Below are 12937 nucleotides of genomic sequence, written 5' to 3'. Positions count from 1 at the left end.
GAAAGTAAAATGAGAGGGAAAATGCTAGAATAGTTTGATTATACATATTTAAATAAGCATAAGGAAATAGTCATTCTCAAATACACATCTAAGAAAGTTACATGAGGGAATAAATTTTACTCTACCCAAACTTAACATTTGTATCTTATTATGTGCTATGTATTCAAAATTTTCTTATTTTCCTCCAACTGATTTTTGTAGGTTTACTGAACCTTAAAGAAAGGGAAATAAGAAAATGTCTTGTTGTTACAAAATACTTCTCATCTTGGTTTCAAAGTCTTCGGATTTTCTGCTTTTTATCTAAAATCACATTCATGATGCTACATATAATCATAAGGAAATGCTGCCATTTTGAAAATGTTCATTTGAAGCTACAGCCAAATCAAGTTCAAAGAAGAAACACGCCTCATGTCAATGGCATTGCCTGGGTTGCTTGGGGAGTTACAGCCACACCACAAGTAGGCTGCTGACTCTTTTTTTTTTTTTTTTTGCGGTACACGGGCCTCTCACTGTTGTGGCCTCTCTCGTTGCGGAGCACAGGCTGGACACACAGGCTCAGCGGCCATGACTCATGGGCCCAGCCACTCCGTGGCATGTGGGATCTTCCCGGACCAGGGCACGAACCCGTGTTCCCTGCATCGGCAGGCGGACTCTTAACCACTGCGCCACCAGGGAAGCCCGGCTGCTGATTCTTATAGTCAGATGAAGACCTTAGAGTGAATAAAGTCATTTTTCTGTTTATTACAATTATTAAACATTTTGTAGAAACTACGTATTCTATTTCTCTTCCACTTTAAAGCCTTCAAAGAACATTTCACAATTGTCTTTACTAATCAGTCAGTGAAAGAAAGAAAATATGAAACTCAATTTGGACCTTGCTTTATTTTGATTACTTCTGTTGTCTGTTTTAGCCAGGTTTCATTTCAGAATTATGAGTTTTTAGCTCTTTTTGCCTGACTTAGTTCTTTGCAATGATTTTTTGTTTCAATTTATTATTATACTATTATGTACTTTTTATTCCTGCACAAAAAATGCAATATTTAGCATAATATTGGTGCGATACTTAACTTAGCAGGCTTGGGTGCTCAAACGCTATATATTCCAAATGAAGGCCAGGCCCTTTACTGGCTCCTGGAAGATCACCTCTGGGCCTTGGGGTACCCTGCCTGGTAACAATGTGTTTGATACCTGACACCTTGGGCTAGTCTCAACAGTTTTGTAAATGATGTGATTTATGACGAAAGCTTTGTTTTAAACCTGGGGCTTTGGACCAAGCTGTGTCAATTTGAACATTGCAGGAGGTGGAGCCTGGTTAGCTAAAGTCCATGCCTTGTGACTGACCTGAATTAAAACCCTGTACAGCAAGGCTTGAGTGAGCTTCCCTGGTTGGTGACACTTCATTCATCTTGTCACACATCATTTCTCAGAGAATTAAGTGTTGTCCACCAAGCTCCACTGGGAGAAGACATCTGAAAGCTTGTGCCTGGTTTCTCCTGGACTTTGCCACTTTGCCTTTCCTTCTGCTATTTTTAATCTATAAGTTTTCACTGTAATAATCTCTTACCAGGAATAAATCAGATTTTCTGAGCCTTTCTAGTCACCTATCAAATCTGAGGATAACCTTGGAACCCAGACACAATATCTAAAAGCTATCAAATGCTTTGAACATTCTTTCATTTTTTAAACCATCTGTTGTCTCCATAATAGCTTCTCTTGGAAGGATATCACCAATCCAATGGTATTTTTCTTCTTATAACTGATATATAAATTATAGTTAGGAATTAGCTAATTTTAATGATCTCCTTGTATATTCTAATACATTTAAATCAATTAATAAAATATGATGGCAAACTTTATGTAGTTTGATAATTTTATTTCCTTTTCAACCCTGCTGCTTTCTGTTTGTTTGCTTGTTTTTTATTCTTCCCTGCTCCCAGTCTTTATTGAAGTATAATTGACAAATGAAGTGTATAATGTGATGGCTTGATATATGTATACATTGTGAAATTATTAACACAATAAAGTTAATTAACACATTGACCACCTCACATAGCTAGCTTTTTGGTGTTTGTAATGAGAATGCTTAAGATATACTCTCTTAGAAAATTTTAAGTATACATATAGTATTATTAGTTATAGTCATTATTAGATTATAGTCACATGAGATACCTAGAACTTACTCAGTTTATAACTGAAGACTTATACCCTTTGAGTAACATCTCGTAATTTCCCCCAACCCCCAATTTCTGATAACTACCATTTTACTCTCTGTTTCTGTGAGTTCCAATTTTTTTTAATTCTTATTCTTCTTTATTATATTATAACAATTTCTGGAAGTATGAGTCAAGATTTTAAACTAATATTTGTCTAGATTTAGTCTGAATAGCTTCTTACGGGCAACTTATAAAATGGATAAATGAGAGAATACTCTACTTAGAAGTTCTGGTCTTGGATACGATGCAGCTCCTAAAGTTGCAGTTCCTGACTTGTCAAAAGGCTGTCTTCGTGTCTCACAGATAATTTCTCTCAAGGTCAGGAGTAGAAATGGAATCTTATGATTATGGGTATGAAGCTCTTTCTACTACAATAAACTTTTATTATTGCTGAAGTTATGACTGAAATCATAGACAAAAATAACGTTTAATCACTTTATGGAAATTAGATGATTTACCTGCAAATCAAAGGAAATTTGACTCAAGCTATACTTAAAACTGTATCATAAGTGATCTCACATAATTAGATCCAAGGGTCAGGCAGACACATGGAGGTTCAGTCAGGAGATCAACAATGATCTCCTGTCTCTCAGCTCTGCTTCTTTAAAGGTCACTCATCACTAGACAGCACCTTGTCCCTTCCTTGGGGCCTGAAAAGAGCAACTGCAATTACATGTCTAAAATACAGATGTAAGAGGGTCTAGAGGAGGTATGTACATTTTACATACATCCTATATGCTGGTGAGGAAACCTTTTCCTGGAAAGAATTCCACTCTTACCTCAGAGACCAGTGTAAGGTGGCACACTCAGGCCTACAGGAACCCCCCAAAGTGGGATGGGATTGACAGACTTAGACAAAGAATCTGGAAGAACAAAAACAAAACAACTGGAGCACACACATGCCTAACAGTGGCTAGACAACCCATGCACCATCGATGCGTCTGGTTACGGCTATCCAGACCTTAGTTATAATTCTTCATTTAGGTGTCTGCCTTCCTTGTACAAAGAAACAAGTTGCCACAAATTATCTTTTTATTGTTAAAACAATGTCAGTACACTGATAGTTGAAATATGGATGAAAACAGATCGGTTTTTCAAAGCGTTTTTCCCTAACTTCAACTAGTGTAGTCCTTTTGTGAAAGCCAGCTCTGATGCTACAGCCTCAGCTCTGAACCTGCACCGGTGTCACAGCATTAACTTGTGTTGCCTGTCATATATTTTCTAAAGCTGGTCCATGAATCCATGTTGAGTAGACATTTTTTATGTCAGGCTTCCTGAAAAATGAGGAACCAGAGGGCCAGAGGGGATCCCATTGATTTGCCAACTGTGTCACAGTCTGTTTAAGGCAGAATGACACATGCTTGTGACAAAGGTGATGACAAATGGATATGTACCGAAGGGACAACACCAACGCAGATGAATGAAGGAAATGATGGGGATACAGCAAGTGATGGAAATCAAAATAGAATGCAAGATTATAAATGACAATGAAATATATAACATATGTGTGTACAATACCTTGAGTTAGATGAAAGTGGTTCCTATAAGATTGACAACATTTTTAGGATAATTTCTGAAATTTTACACAAATTCAATGTCACCAAGAGTTGTGAATCCAAACAGTAAACTACTCATTTTATAATATTTACATTAACCTATATATGGTGGTAAATAGAATATCCTTTTACTACTAGGTTAAGAAAATATTGCTTGAGTTTCTGTTTTCTAATGTTTATAAGTATGCACATGTATATACACATACCAACATACAACAAAGGCAAATGTCAACTATATCTGTAAGGGTTAATTTATGCTAGCCCACATTCAGATGTATTAATAATATTCATGGATACTAACCAGACACAGATCTTTGCAGGTAGAATTGTTCTCATGGACATTTAGGATGCAGTCATCAAAGTCTTGTTTACACCTCAGACCAGCAGAGCCCAGACTGCATAAACAGGAGAAGCTATCAACCACTGAAAGCAACAGAAAGAACACTCTTAACATTCCTTTAATCATGGTATAATGTTAATTACCCTAAAGAATGTTGTATTCATCTGAATACATTTCACTTTTAACCAAAGAAAGTGTGAATTTTCATATTTTGTACTCTATTACACAATTTTCTACAACAGTTTCTAAATAATTATCTTGCTCAGTTCTGTTAACTTAAAAGCTTGAATTATTTGAAATGAGAACAATCACAATGAATATATGGTAACAATTTCAAAGCAACAATGAAAATATCCGTTTTCTCTCTCTCTATCTCTTTTGTTTTGTCAGTAAACAATGCCTATGGTAAATGGGTCGTTTTTTGTTTTTTTTTTTGCCATACGTGGGCCTCTCACTGTTGTGGCCTCTCCCATTGCAGAGCACAGGCTCCGGATGCGCAGGTTTAGCCACCATGGCTCACGGGACTAGCCACTCCGTGGCATGTGGGATCTTCCCGGACCGGGTCACAGACCCGTGTCCCCTGCACCGGCAGGCAGACTCTCAACCACTGCACCACCAGGGAAGCCCCAATGGGTCACTTTTGTATCAATTACCTTTTACCTGATCGTTTTAGGTTTAATAAACAGGAAGTTAACTGGTTTATAATGTTCTTTGTGTGACAAGGTACTTTAAAGTGCAAAGTGATCTGAAAGTTGACATAGGACTACTAAACTTTAGTTTAAAAGAGCTTTCACATTTCAACATAATCTTTTAAAAAATAATTATCAGAATCTGTCCTCTATTTTACCATTAATGATGGAAAAAGAACAGTCTCTGAAGCATCTCAAGGACATTATTGCAGCTTGATCGTGGTTGCAGCAGGTGGGATTGATGCCTGGGTCCCCACCATTCCTGAGATCCACCAAACAATCGCACTGACTCTGTGCCACGTGCGTGTTCCTGATCCTACTCTCATTAAACGAGTAGGTCCTGGGTGGAAACAGTTTTGTCAATGCACTGTGTGGCTTCTAGGTTTCTGCAGCCAGGATTCTGCCCAAGAAATGTAACTGTGACCTTGAAGGGAAACAAGACAGCCCATGGCCACCAGCCAGAGTCAAGGAAGACACAGAGTTGACAGCTCTTTAGACAAGATTTTACTTTTGTTTTACTTTACTTTTTTTTTAAATCAAGAAACCTAGTTTTTAGCATCTCATTGAAAATAAATGATTAATAAATATACAGATATAGCTATAAATAAATTAATGAAATAAAATGGTATCTGTTGGTGCATCTTTATATCGTATATAGGGAATTAGGTATGTTATCAAATTAAACCGAAATGCAATACAATATGTAATTAAGACATTGTGGAGTACCATGAGTCATAATGATATTTTTTAAAATGTTCATGATTATAAGTCATGTTGGATACTGATGCAAATTGGCAAGTAACAAACAGCTGGAGTCAAGTTAATGTTAGCATAGATGTAGATGTTCTCCATGTAGATAAATGATAAACTCTTTTATAAGAAAACATACAGCAAAAGATAAGTTGAAATTAGCAAAGGGTCTGAAAGAGTTTACTTTCTGAATGTTAACTATTCTGGGTTAGGAATCTAAGAAATGAGCTATGGGCCCAATGAGAACCTAGATAATTAAATTGGATACTATAGGGAAAATAAACAAACATAATTTGTTTGAAGTTTAAAACAACTAAACAAATTTTTTTCTCACGTCTAATTTGTTAACTATGGGCTATGTGATTAATCACCATTTTATCAGAAAATACTTTTTAAGCATATTGTCTTGTTTTGTTGTTATTATTTTTACCAGAAAATACAGTCACTGTATTTGTATCAGTCTTCGTTTATAAATATTCCATACTACTATTTTGAATTGAAATTTTAATCGGATAAGACTTCTATTAATCTGTATGTATTATTCATTCTATACTTAAACATGAAACATCATACATTAGTTGTACTGAGCCAAAGTTTCTGGTAACATAAAACTTTGTGGTTAAAATACAGAGGTGAGTATTTTAATAATGTACTGCCAATGTGATGAATAACCACATAATGTTTGAGATTTATAAATTGAAATATACATATTAATAATTGTTTCTCATATATAGTCATGTAAAAATACTACTAGTAATGTGAATTCAAAATTTTGGCTTCCCATGCTATTTTAGCTTTGAGAAAGTGTTAAGAATACAGTGTCATAGTTTTATGCTGATATCAGCTTACATGCGTTATATAATTTTTAATAAATGTTTTAGTTCTCTAGTAGTTAAATCTCCTTGGACATTGTCCAAAATATATTATGGATAATGCTATTATAAATACATCAATATATCAGGTATCCAAAATTTACATTTCCATAGTATATAATGTATGATCTCCAAAAATTTAATAGGTAGCAATGCATTATATGTAGCATATTTGGAAATTGTATTTTCTTATAGTATAAGAAATTAAGAATTAAAATATTTACAGAGACATAAAATTATATATATATTTATGTCACTGAGAACATATAAGAAGTGACCATATATAACCTTATATGACCCTGATACTAGGACTATCTAGATCTAAAAAAAATTGTTGACCTCTCTCTCAGGCATACAACTGTGCCTTCCTTATTTCTAGTGATCCCCAGAAATTTGAGAACCATTCCCAACACCCCCAAAAGCCTTTGGGTTTCAACTCAGAAATAAGATAACAGTGAATTATTTCAAGGCAATCTGAGAATTTCACACATTTTAAAACACAATCTTTTAAGTACCAAAATCTTAAAAATAAATAAATAAATAAATAGAAGAGAGTACTGTTGGTTTAAATCAGGAGTAGCAAAGAGGTGGCCCACAAACCCAAAATATATTTTGCTTAGAAGAAACAGTGTTAGAACAATTAACTCTATATTAATATCTATGTAGATATTACAGTTTGCTAGGGCCCCACCTCTACCTGTTATTTTAAACCTGGGCTTCTTCACCCAATTAAAAAAATTATTACACTTCTTAAGGACATGAATTAGAAGGTATTTGGTTTAAAAATCTCACTTTCATTTAAATGATACCATTTAAAAACAAAATAACTTTCTATCAAAATGTGCTTTTTCATACATTACATTATTTTAACCATTTATCCATTTAGTGAGGGATTATGTACAAATTGTAAAAGTATATTTTAAAAGAGGTTAAATAAGGCAAAATAAGATGGGCATTTTCTCCCAACCCCTTCTAGCTCACTGTCTCTTTCTTTTTCATTTGTTTTTCCCTCTCTCATGGCTCTTAGCCATATCCACTTCATAGGGCTATTTTATGCCTTGATTTTCCTGTGTCCTAATAAAATTATCCATCATTGGCATGCTCTTCCACAGACAAATCCATGTTCCAACGTTCAATATTTCTTTTTTCCTTTTTCCCCTTTCCTTCCATTTTTTCTTCTTTTCTTCCTAACTCCTTCTTTTTCCTTTGTAAATTTATACTCTTTCAGGAATACATATTTTAGTAGGAAAAAGTATGTGTGTGTGTGTAATAGATGGGCTAAAGTAATTTTAAATCATTGTAAATAGTGCTTTCCCATACCTACAAATAAATACTTCAAAAATTCTACCATTAAAAAACAAAGAAAAAATGGTTAATTCTGACACCAGAACATAGAGGTCACATCTCCTTAAATTTTCTCATTTGTTACCATTATGACTCACATAAATATAAATTAATTTGTCAGAATTGGGGTGTTTTGTGAAAATAATTGGCACTCATTTTGATATTGACGGCAGATAACTTTCACTAGATAGCCATGGTTGCATCCTGAACTATTCCATTCCTCCATCAGAGTCTTAGTTGACTGCTTTATAAGAATTTATGTGGCTAAGTGAGTTCAAGGTCATAACCATGTCCATGAAAGCAGGACTGACAGTGATTTCACCCTGAGGACATGCAAAGCCCTCCCACACTGACACTGGCACCCAAGGGGAAATGCTTGCAGATCCATTTTCTCTCTACACACAGCTCCATTCTCACAAGGATTGCTAGTTTCACAAGGTCCAAATTCACAATGAGAAACTCAAAGGAAATAATCAGTGTCAGTGCATATCCAATGAACAAGTTCCCTCTGGCATATTTCTGCATAAATGCATCCAATTTAGTCTCTAGGCAATGACTCATAATTACCTTCCATATTATCATTGCAATCCTCTCTCTTTCTCTACATTACAATTTAAGAAAGAAATGTTATTTATGATTTCTATGCTTCATCTAACAAAGTACCAACAGGCAGCAATGTTAAATGACAGCATTTATAAAATACTATTTTGTTTCTTCATACTTCTCACCTCTTGCTCAACAATGTTCTCTGAAGACATTGCAGTTAAGAAAGTGCATTATTAATGATTTGATGCTTCCTTATGTTTTCTTTCTAGTACCCTGGAGGTTGCAATCATTATAAGCTTTGCTTGATAGATTTCTTGTTACTCTCAAAACAAATAAACAATGAAAAACTGTCACTGTAATAAGCCTTCAATCTTAAGACCAACACATCAGTCCTGGAACTAAATTTTAAGTTTTACTCAGATAATATAGAGAGATAAAGTGATTGTCATTGGATGAAATGCATACAAGTATTTGGAGATAAGAAATAAGCCGACTTGACCCAAGGGGATCCAGATGAAATAAAAAGTGAGGCGTAAACATCATCAAATTGTTCATAAAGCAAAACCATTATTTGGGTGTCAGTTTTCCAGGTATAGTTAATATATGTAGATATTAACGTTTTAGAAAGTATTTAAATAATAACATTTATTCTCCAAATTGTAGCATATAAGTACACATATAGGTTCTAAAAATGCCTGGCTGAATATCTCAGAGAAGAGAATGTCCAGTAATCATTATGTCCTTTAACTGCTCAGCTTTTATCAGTAATTTCACAACTGTAAGGATCAGGGTATAATAAAAAGAATTGGGATACGGGATAAAGTTTTCAAAGCTTAAAAGTACAGTGGCAATTGGAAAAACTATGGTAGTCCCAAAGGGCCCTAGAAACTACCAAAGGCAATGATCTATATACAGTGAAAAAATCCACATGATAGCTAATGTCCAAAAAATAAGAGCAATAGAAACTGGACCAAGTTGAATAGAAGGATTTCAAGTTTCCAAGGATGGTAAAGAGAAGTAAAAATACAACACTACTTCCAAATAGCATAGAAAGAAAAATTTCCTTCAATAAAAAAATACATTAAGTGGATATTTTTTGCAAGAGCTATGGTAGGTAGTATGGAGAATTCAAATAGGAAAAAAAGCCTGCTCTTTGTCTTTAAACCATTATGATGAGATTGAAGTGTATTGCAAATGATACATTTCTGGATACTATTTTATAATAATGAAAGTATTTTTCTTTGTAAAATAAGAGAAATGGCATTGAACAAACATCTGCCAGAAACACGTGAAAAAATGAATTATCCTTAAGCTCTCATGCACACCATTTTGTTCTAATTACCTACTTCTAAATATTTAATTGTGAGAAAAGGTGTTTTGTTTTGCTAGTAAGAAGTTAATTTAGCTTGTCTCTTTCATAAATAATTTCATGCATATAATCCATTCAAGTGCTGAAGACTAATATATTCATATGCGAGAAAACACTCATACAAGAATCTCTTTTACAGAATATGCATGAATTCACTGCACTCTCAGTGCCACGCTGACTTGTATATTAATTTCTTATACAAATATTAAATGAGTCCTTACCATGTGGCAAGAAGTGTGGTAAATATTGGGGTTATAAACAATGAGTGGTTTAAATCAATGCAGCGTCACGACGGGTACACGTGGTCAGTTTCTCATGCTAAGGAGTCACAATGGTGACTGTGATTCTGTGCTGGCAGAATCCTAACAGAACCCTCAAGATCCTCATCCACAGCGTACCTGGGTTGTAGAATCCTCTCCCTTTGAGTTGGGTGAGATTTGCCAGTGTGATGGAACATCACTCCAATGATTATATTACATTATATTGTGGAAGGGATTTGTGAATATAATTATTGTCAACTGATCAGACAACTTGGAGTTAATCAAGAGAGAGATTATCTTGGGTAAGTCTCATCAAATCAGGTAAGACTTTAAAAGGCTTTCATTTAAGACTTGAAAAAAAGTGCATTCATTCTCCTGCTTGCCTGGAAGGAGCAGAATGAAGACCGTGTTTTGGACAATGCCACATGGCAGGGAAGAGCCTGTGGTTCCTAGGAGCTGAGGACCTTCAGGTAAACAGCCAGTAAGAAAGTGAGGCCAGAGAACTGGCCTCAAAACTGCAAGAAACTAAGTTCTACCAACAATCAGTGAGCTTGGAGAGGAACCTGGCCCTCAGATCAGCTCACAACCCAGGTAAACATTTGATCTCAGCCTTGCAGGACCAGGAACAGAAACTCAGCTAAGTCACACCCAGACTTCTGACCTGTAGAAATTGTGAGATGATAAATGTGAGTGGTTTTAAACTGCTAAGTTTTTGATAACTTGTTATATAGCATAGAAAACTAATCCAATCACGTATAAGGGTAACTAAGGCATTGTAAGTGACACTGGAAAGCTTCCTGAAGAGGTAATACTGGATAGACCTAGAGGTTGTCATACTGAGTGAAGTCAGACAGAGAATGACAAATATCATATGATATCTCTTATATGTGGAAGCTAAAAATAAGGCTACAAATGAACTTATCTACAAAACGGAAAGAGAGTCACAGATGTAGAAAACAAACTTATGGTTACCAGGGGTGAGAAGCAGGGGGAGGGATAAATTGGAAGATGGGGATTGACATATACACACTACTATATATATATATATATATATATATATATATATATATATATATATATATATATATATATATATATATATATATATATATATATATATATAATAAGGACCTTGAGTGAACTCTACTCAATACTCTGTAATGGCCTATATGGGAAAAGAATCTATAAAAGAGTAGATATATGTATATGTATAACTGATTCACTTTGCTGTACACCTGGAACTAACTCAACATTGTAAATCAACTATACTCCAACAAAATTTAAAAAAAAATAAAGTGAGTCCTAAAATAGTGACATACATTATCAAGGCTAGGTATGTGGGACAGAGGGGTAGGGAGGGCATTATAGAAAGAGATGAAGACCAGAGGTGAGAAGTCCAGGGAATTGAAATCAAATAGTTCTCAAGGGAAAACAAAGCAAGGAAGGAGATGAGTTTTACTGTATTTCATTGATCATAAGAGACCATTGACTAAGAGACTTTATTGTACATGCCATTAAGGGTAGTGTAGTAAACTGAAAAATGACTTCCCCTCAAAAGTATCCGGGCCTTAATTCCTGGAGCCTGTGAATGTTGCCTTATATGGTAAGCAAGGATTTGCAGATGTGGTTAAAATAAGGATCTTGATATGGTGAGATTATATTGGTTTATCAGGTGGGCTCCAGAAGTAATCATAAGGGTCCTGCAAAAGAGAGGCAAGAAATTGAAAGAAAGAAAAAGATAGGATGATTAAAACAAGAGGTTGGGCTGATATAAGGAAGGCATCTCAGCCAAGGAATTCAAGGAGTCTCTAGAACCTGAAAAGGTAAGAAAGTCTTCAGAGAAGCCCAGCCTTGCCGACGTCTTATTGTAGACTCCAGGCCTCCAGAACTATAAAACAGAAACTTTGTACTGTTGTAGGTTTGTGACGATTAGTTACAGCACTCAAAGGAAACTAATACAAGGGGGTAAAAATTTCCAGTTAAGTTCTGAGAAAGTGATAAACATATCATTATTGTAAAAATGCATCCCAGCCTCAAAGATGTTAATGTCATTATGTGATAATGTTAGTGAATATGTGAGAAAAATGAGTATGTGTTAAATGAACTTCACTAATTTGAAATGATAACTCTGTAATTTGAGAGAAGATCATAAAATGCTTTATGATCCACAGGACTTGTATCTGTATACATTGAAAAGCTTTTAAAACCTTAAAAATGACCTTAAATAGTGGTAATGAAGTATCCTTGGCCTTTTCATACTGAGAATCACATTGTACTTCCAAGTTGTATTTAAATATATATATATAATGTTTATTTTTCCCCTGAGGTTTTATTTCCTGAAAACTCTATGCTGTTGACACAATTTACAATTGAGAAACCAAGATAATATACATTTTATGTGCATACATCGTTGGTAGGAAAAACTAAAAACCTATTTTCACTAGTTGTTTTTTACAACTATGCCTTCGATTTGCAAAATCATAAATGCCGAGCTTTCCACTAAAATTGTATTATTAGTAGTAATGTGCATTTAACTGAACTCTTTTTCCTCTGGCTGAAATTTGCATCAATCAAATTAGTATGTTACTTTTGAGTATGTGCATTTTCAGTATCAAGTTCTTTATGATGTTGTTAAACTTCTTAAAGAAAAATACTATTTTTAAAAGGTCTAAGTGAATATATATGTTTATAAAAATGTGAAGATGCTAAACCTGAGTCCATATTAGTCTAGTAGTTTGCATTTTAATTTATGATGATTTATGTAAACAAAGAAAATTATGTTTAAAATTTTATAATGATGGTAGAATTCAGATATTTATAGAAATGTGGCATGTTATAAGTTAGTAAATAATAGGTTAGGGGTTATTTTTCTGTCATATAGGAGTCATATAGGAGGTGTGACAGTAATAAAGGCACAATGTCATCCACTATAAAGATAAATGAAATGGAAATAAAGTCATCCAACTTCTGTGATCTGCAAGAAAAACTTGAAAGAATC

The sequence above is a fragment of the Mesoplodon bidens genome (assembly GCF_964165515.1).
Source record: "Mesoplodon bidens genome assembly, chromosome: 12".
Taxonomy (NCBI): Eukaryota; Metazoa; Chordata; class Mammalia; order Artiodactyla; family Ziphiidae; genus Mesoplodon; species Mesoplodon bidens.
This window is presented reverse-complemented; position numbering follows the sequence as displayed.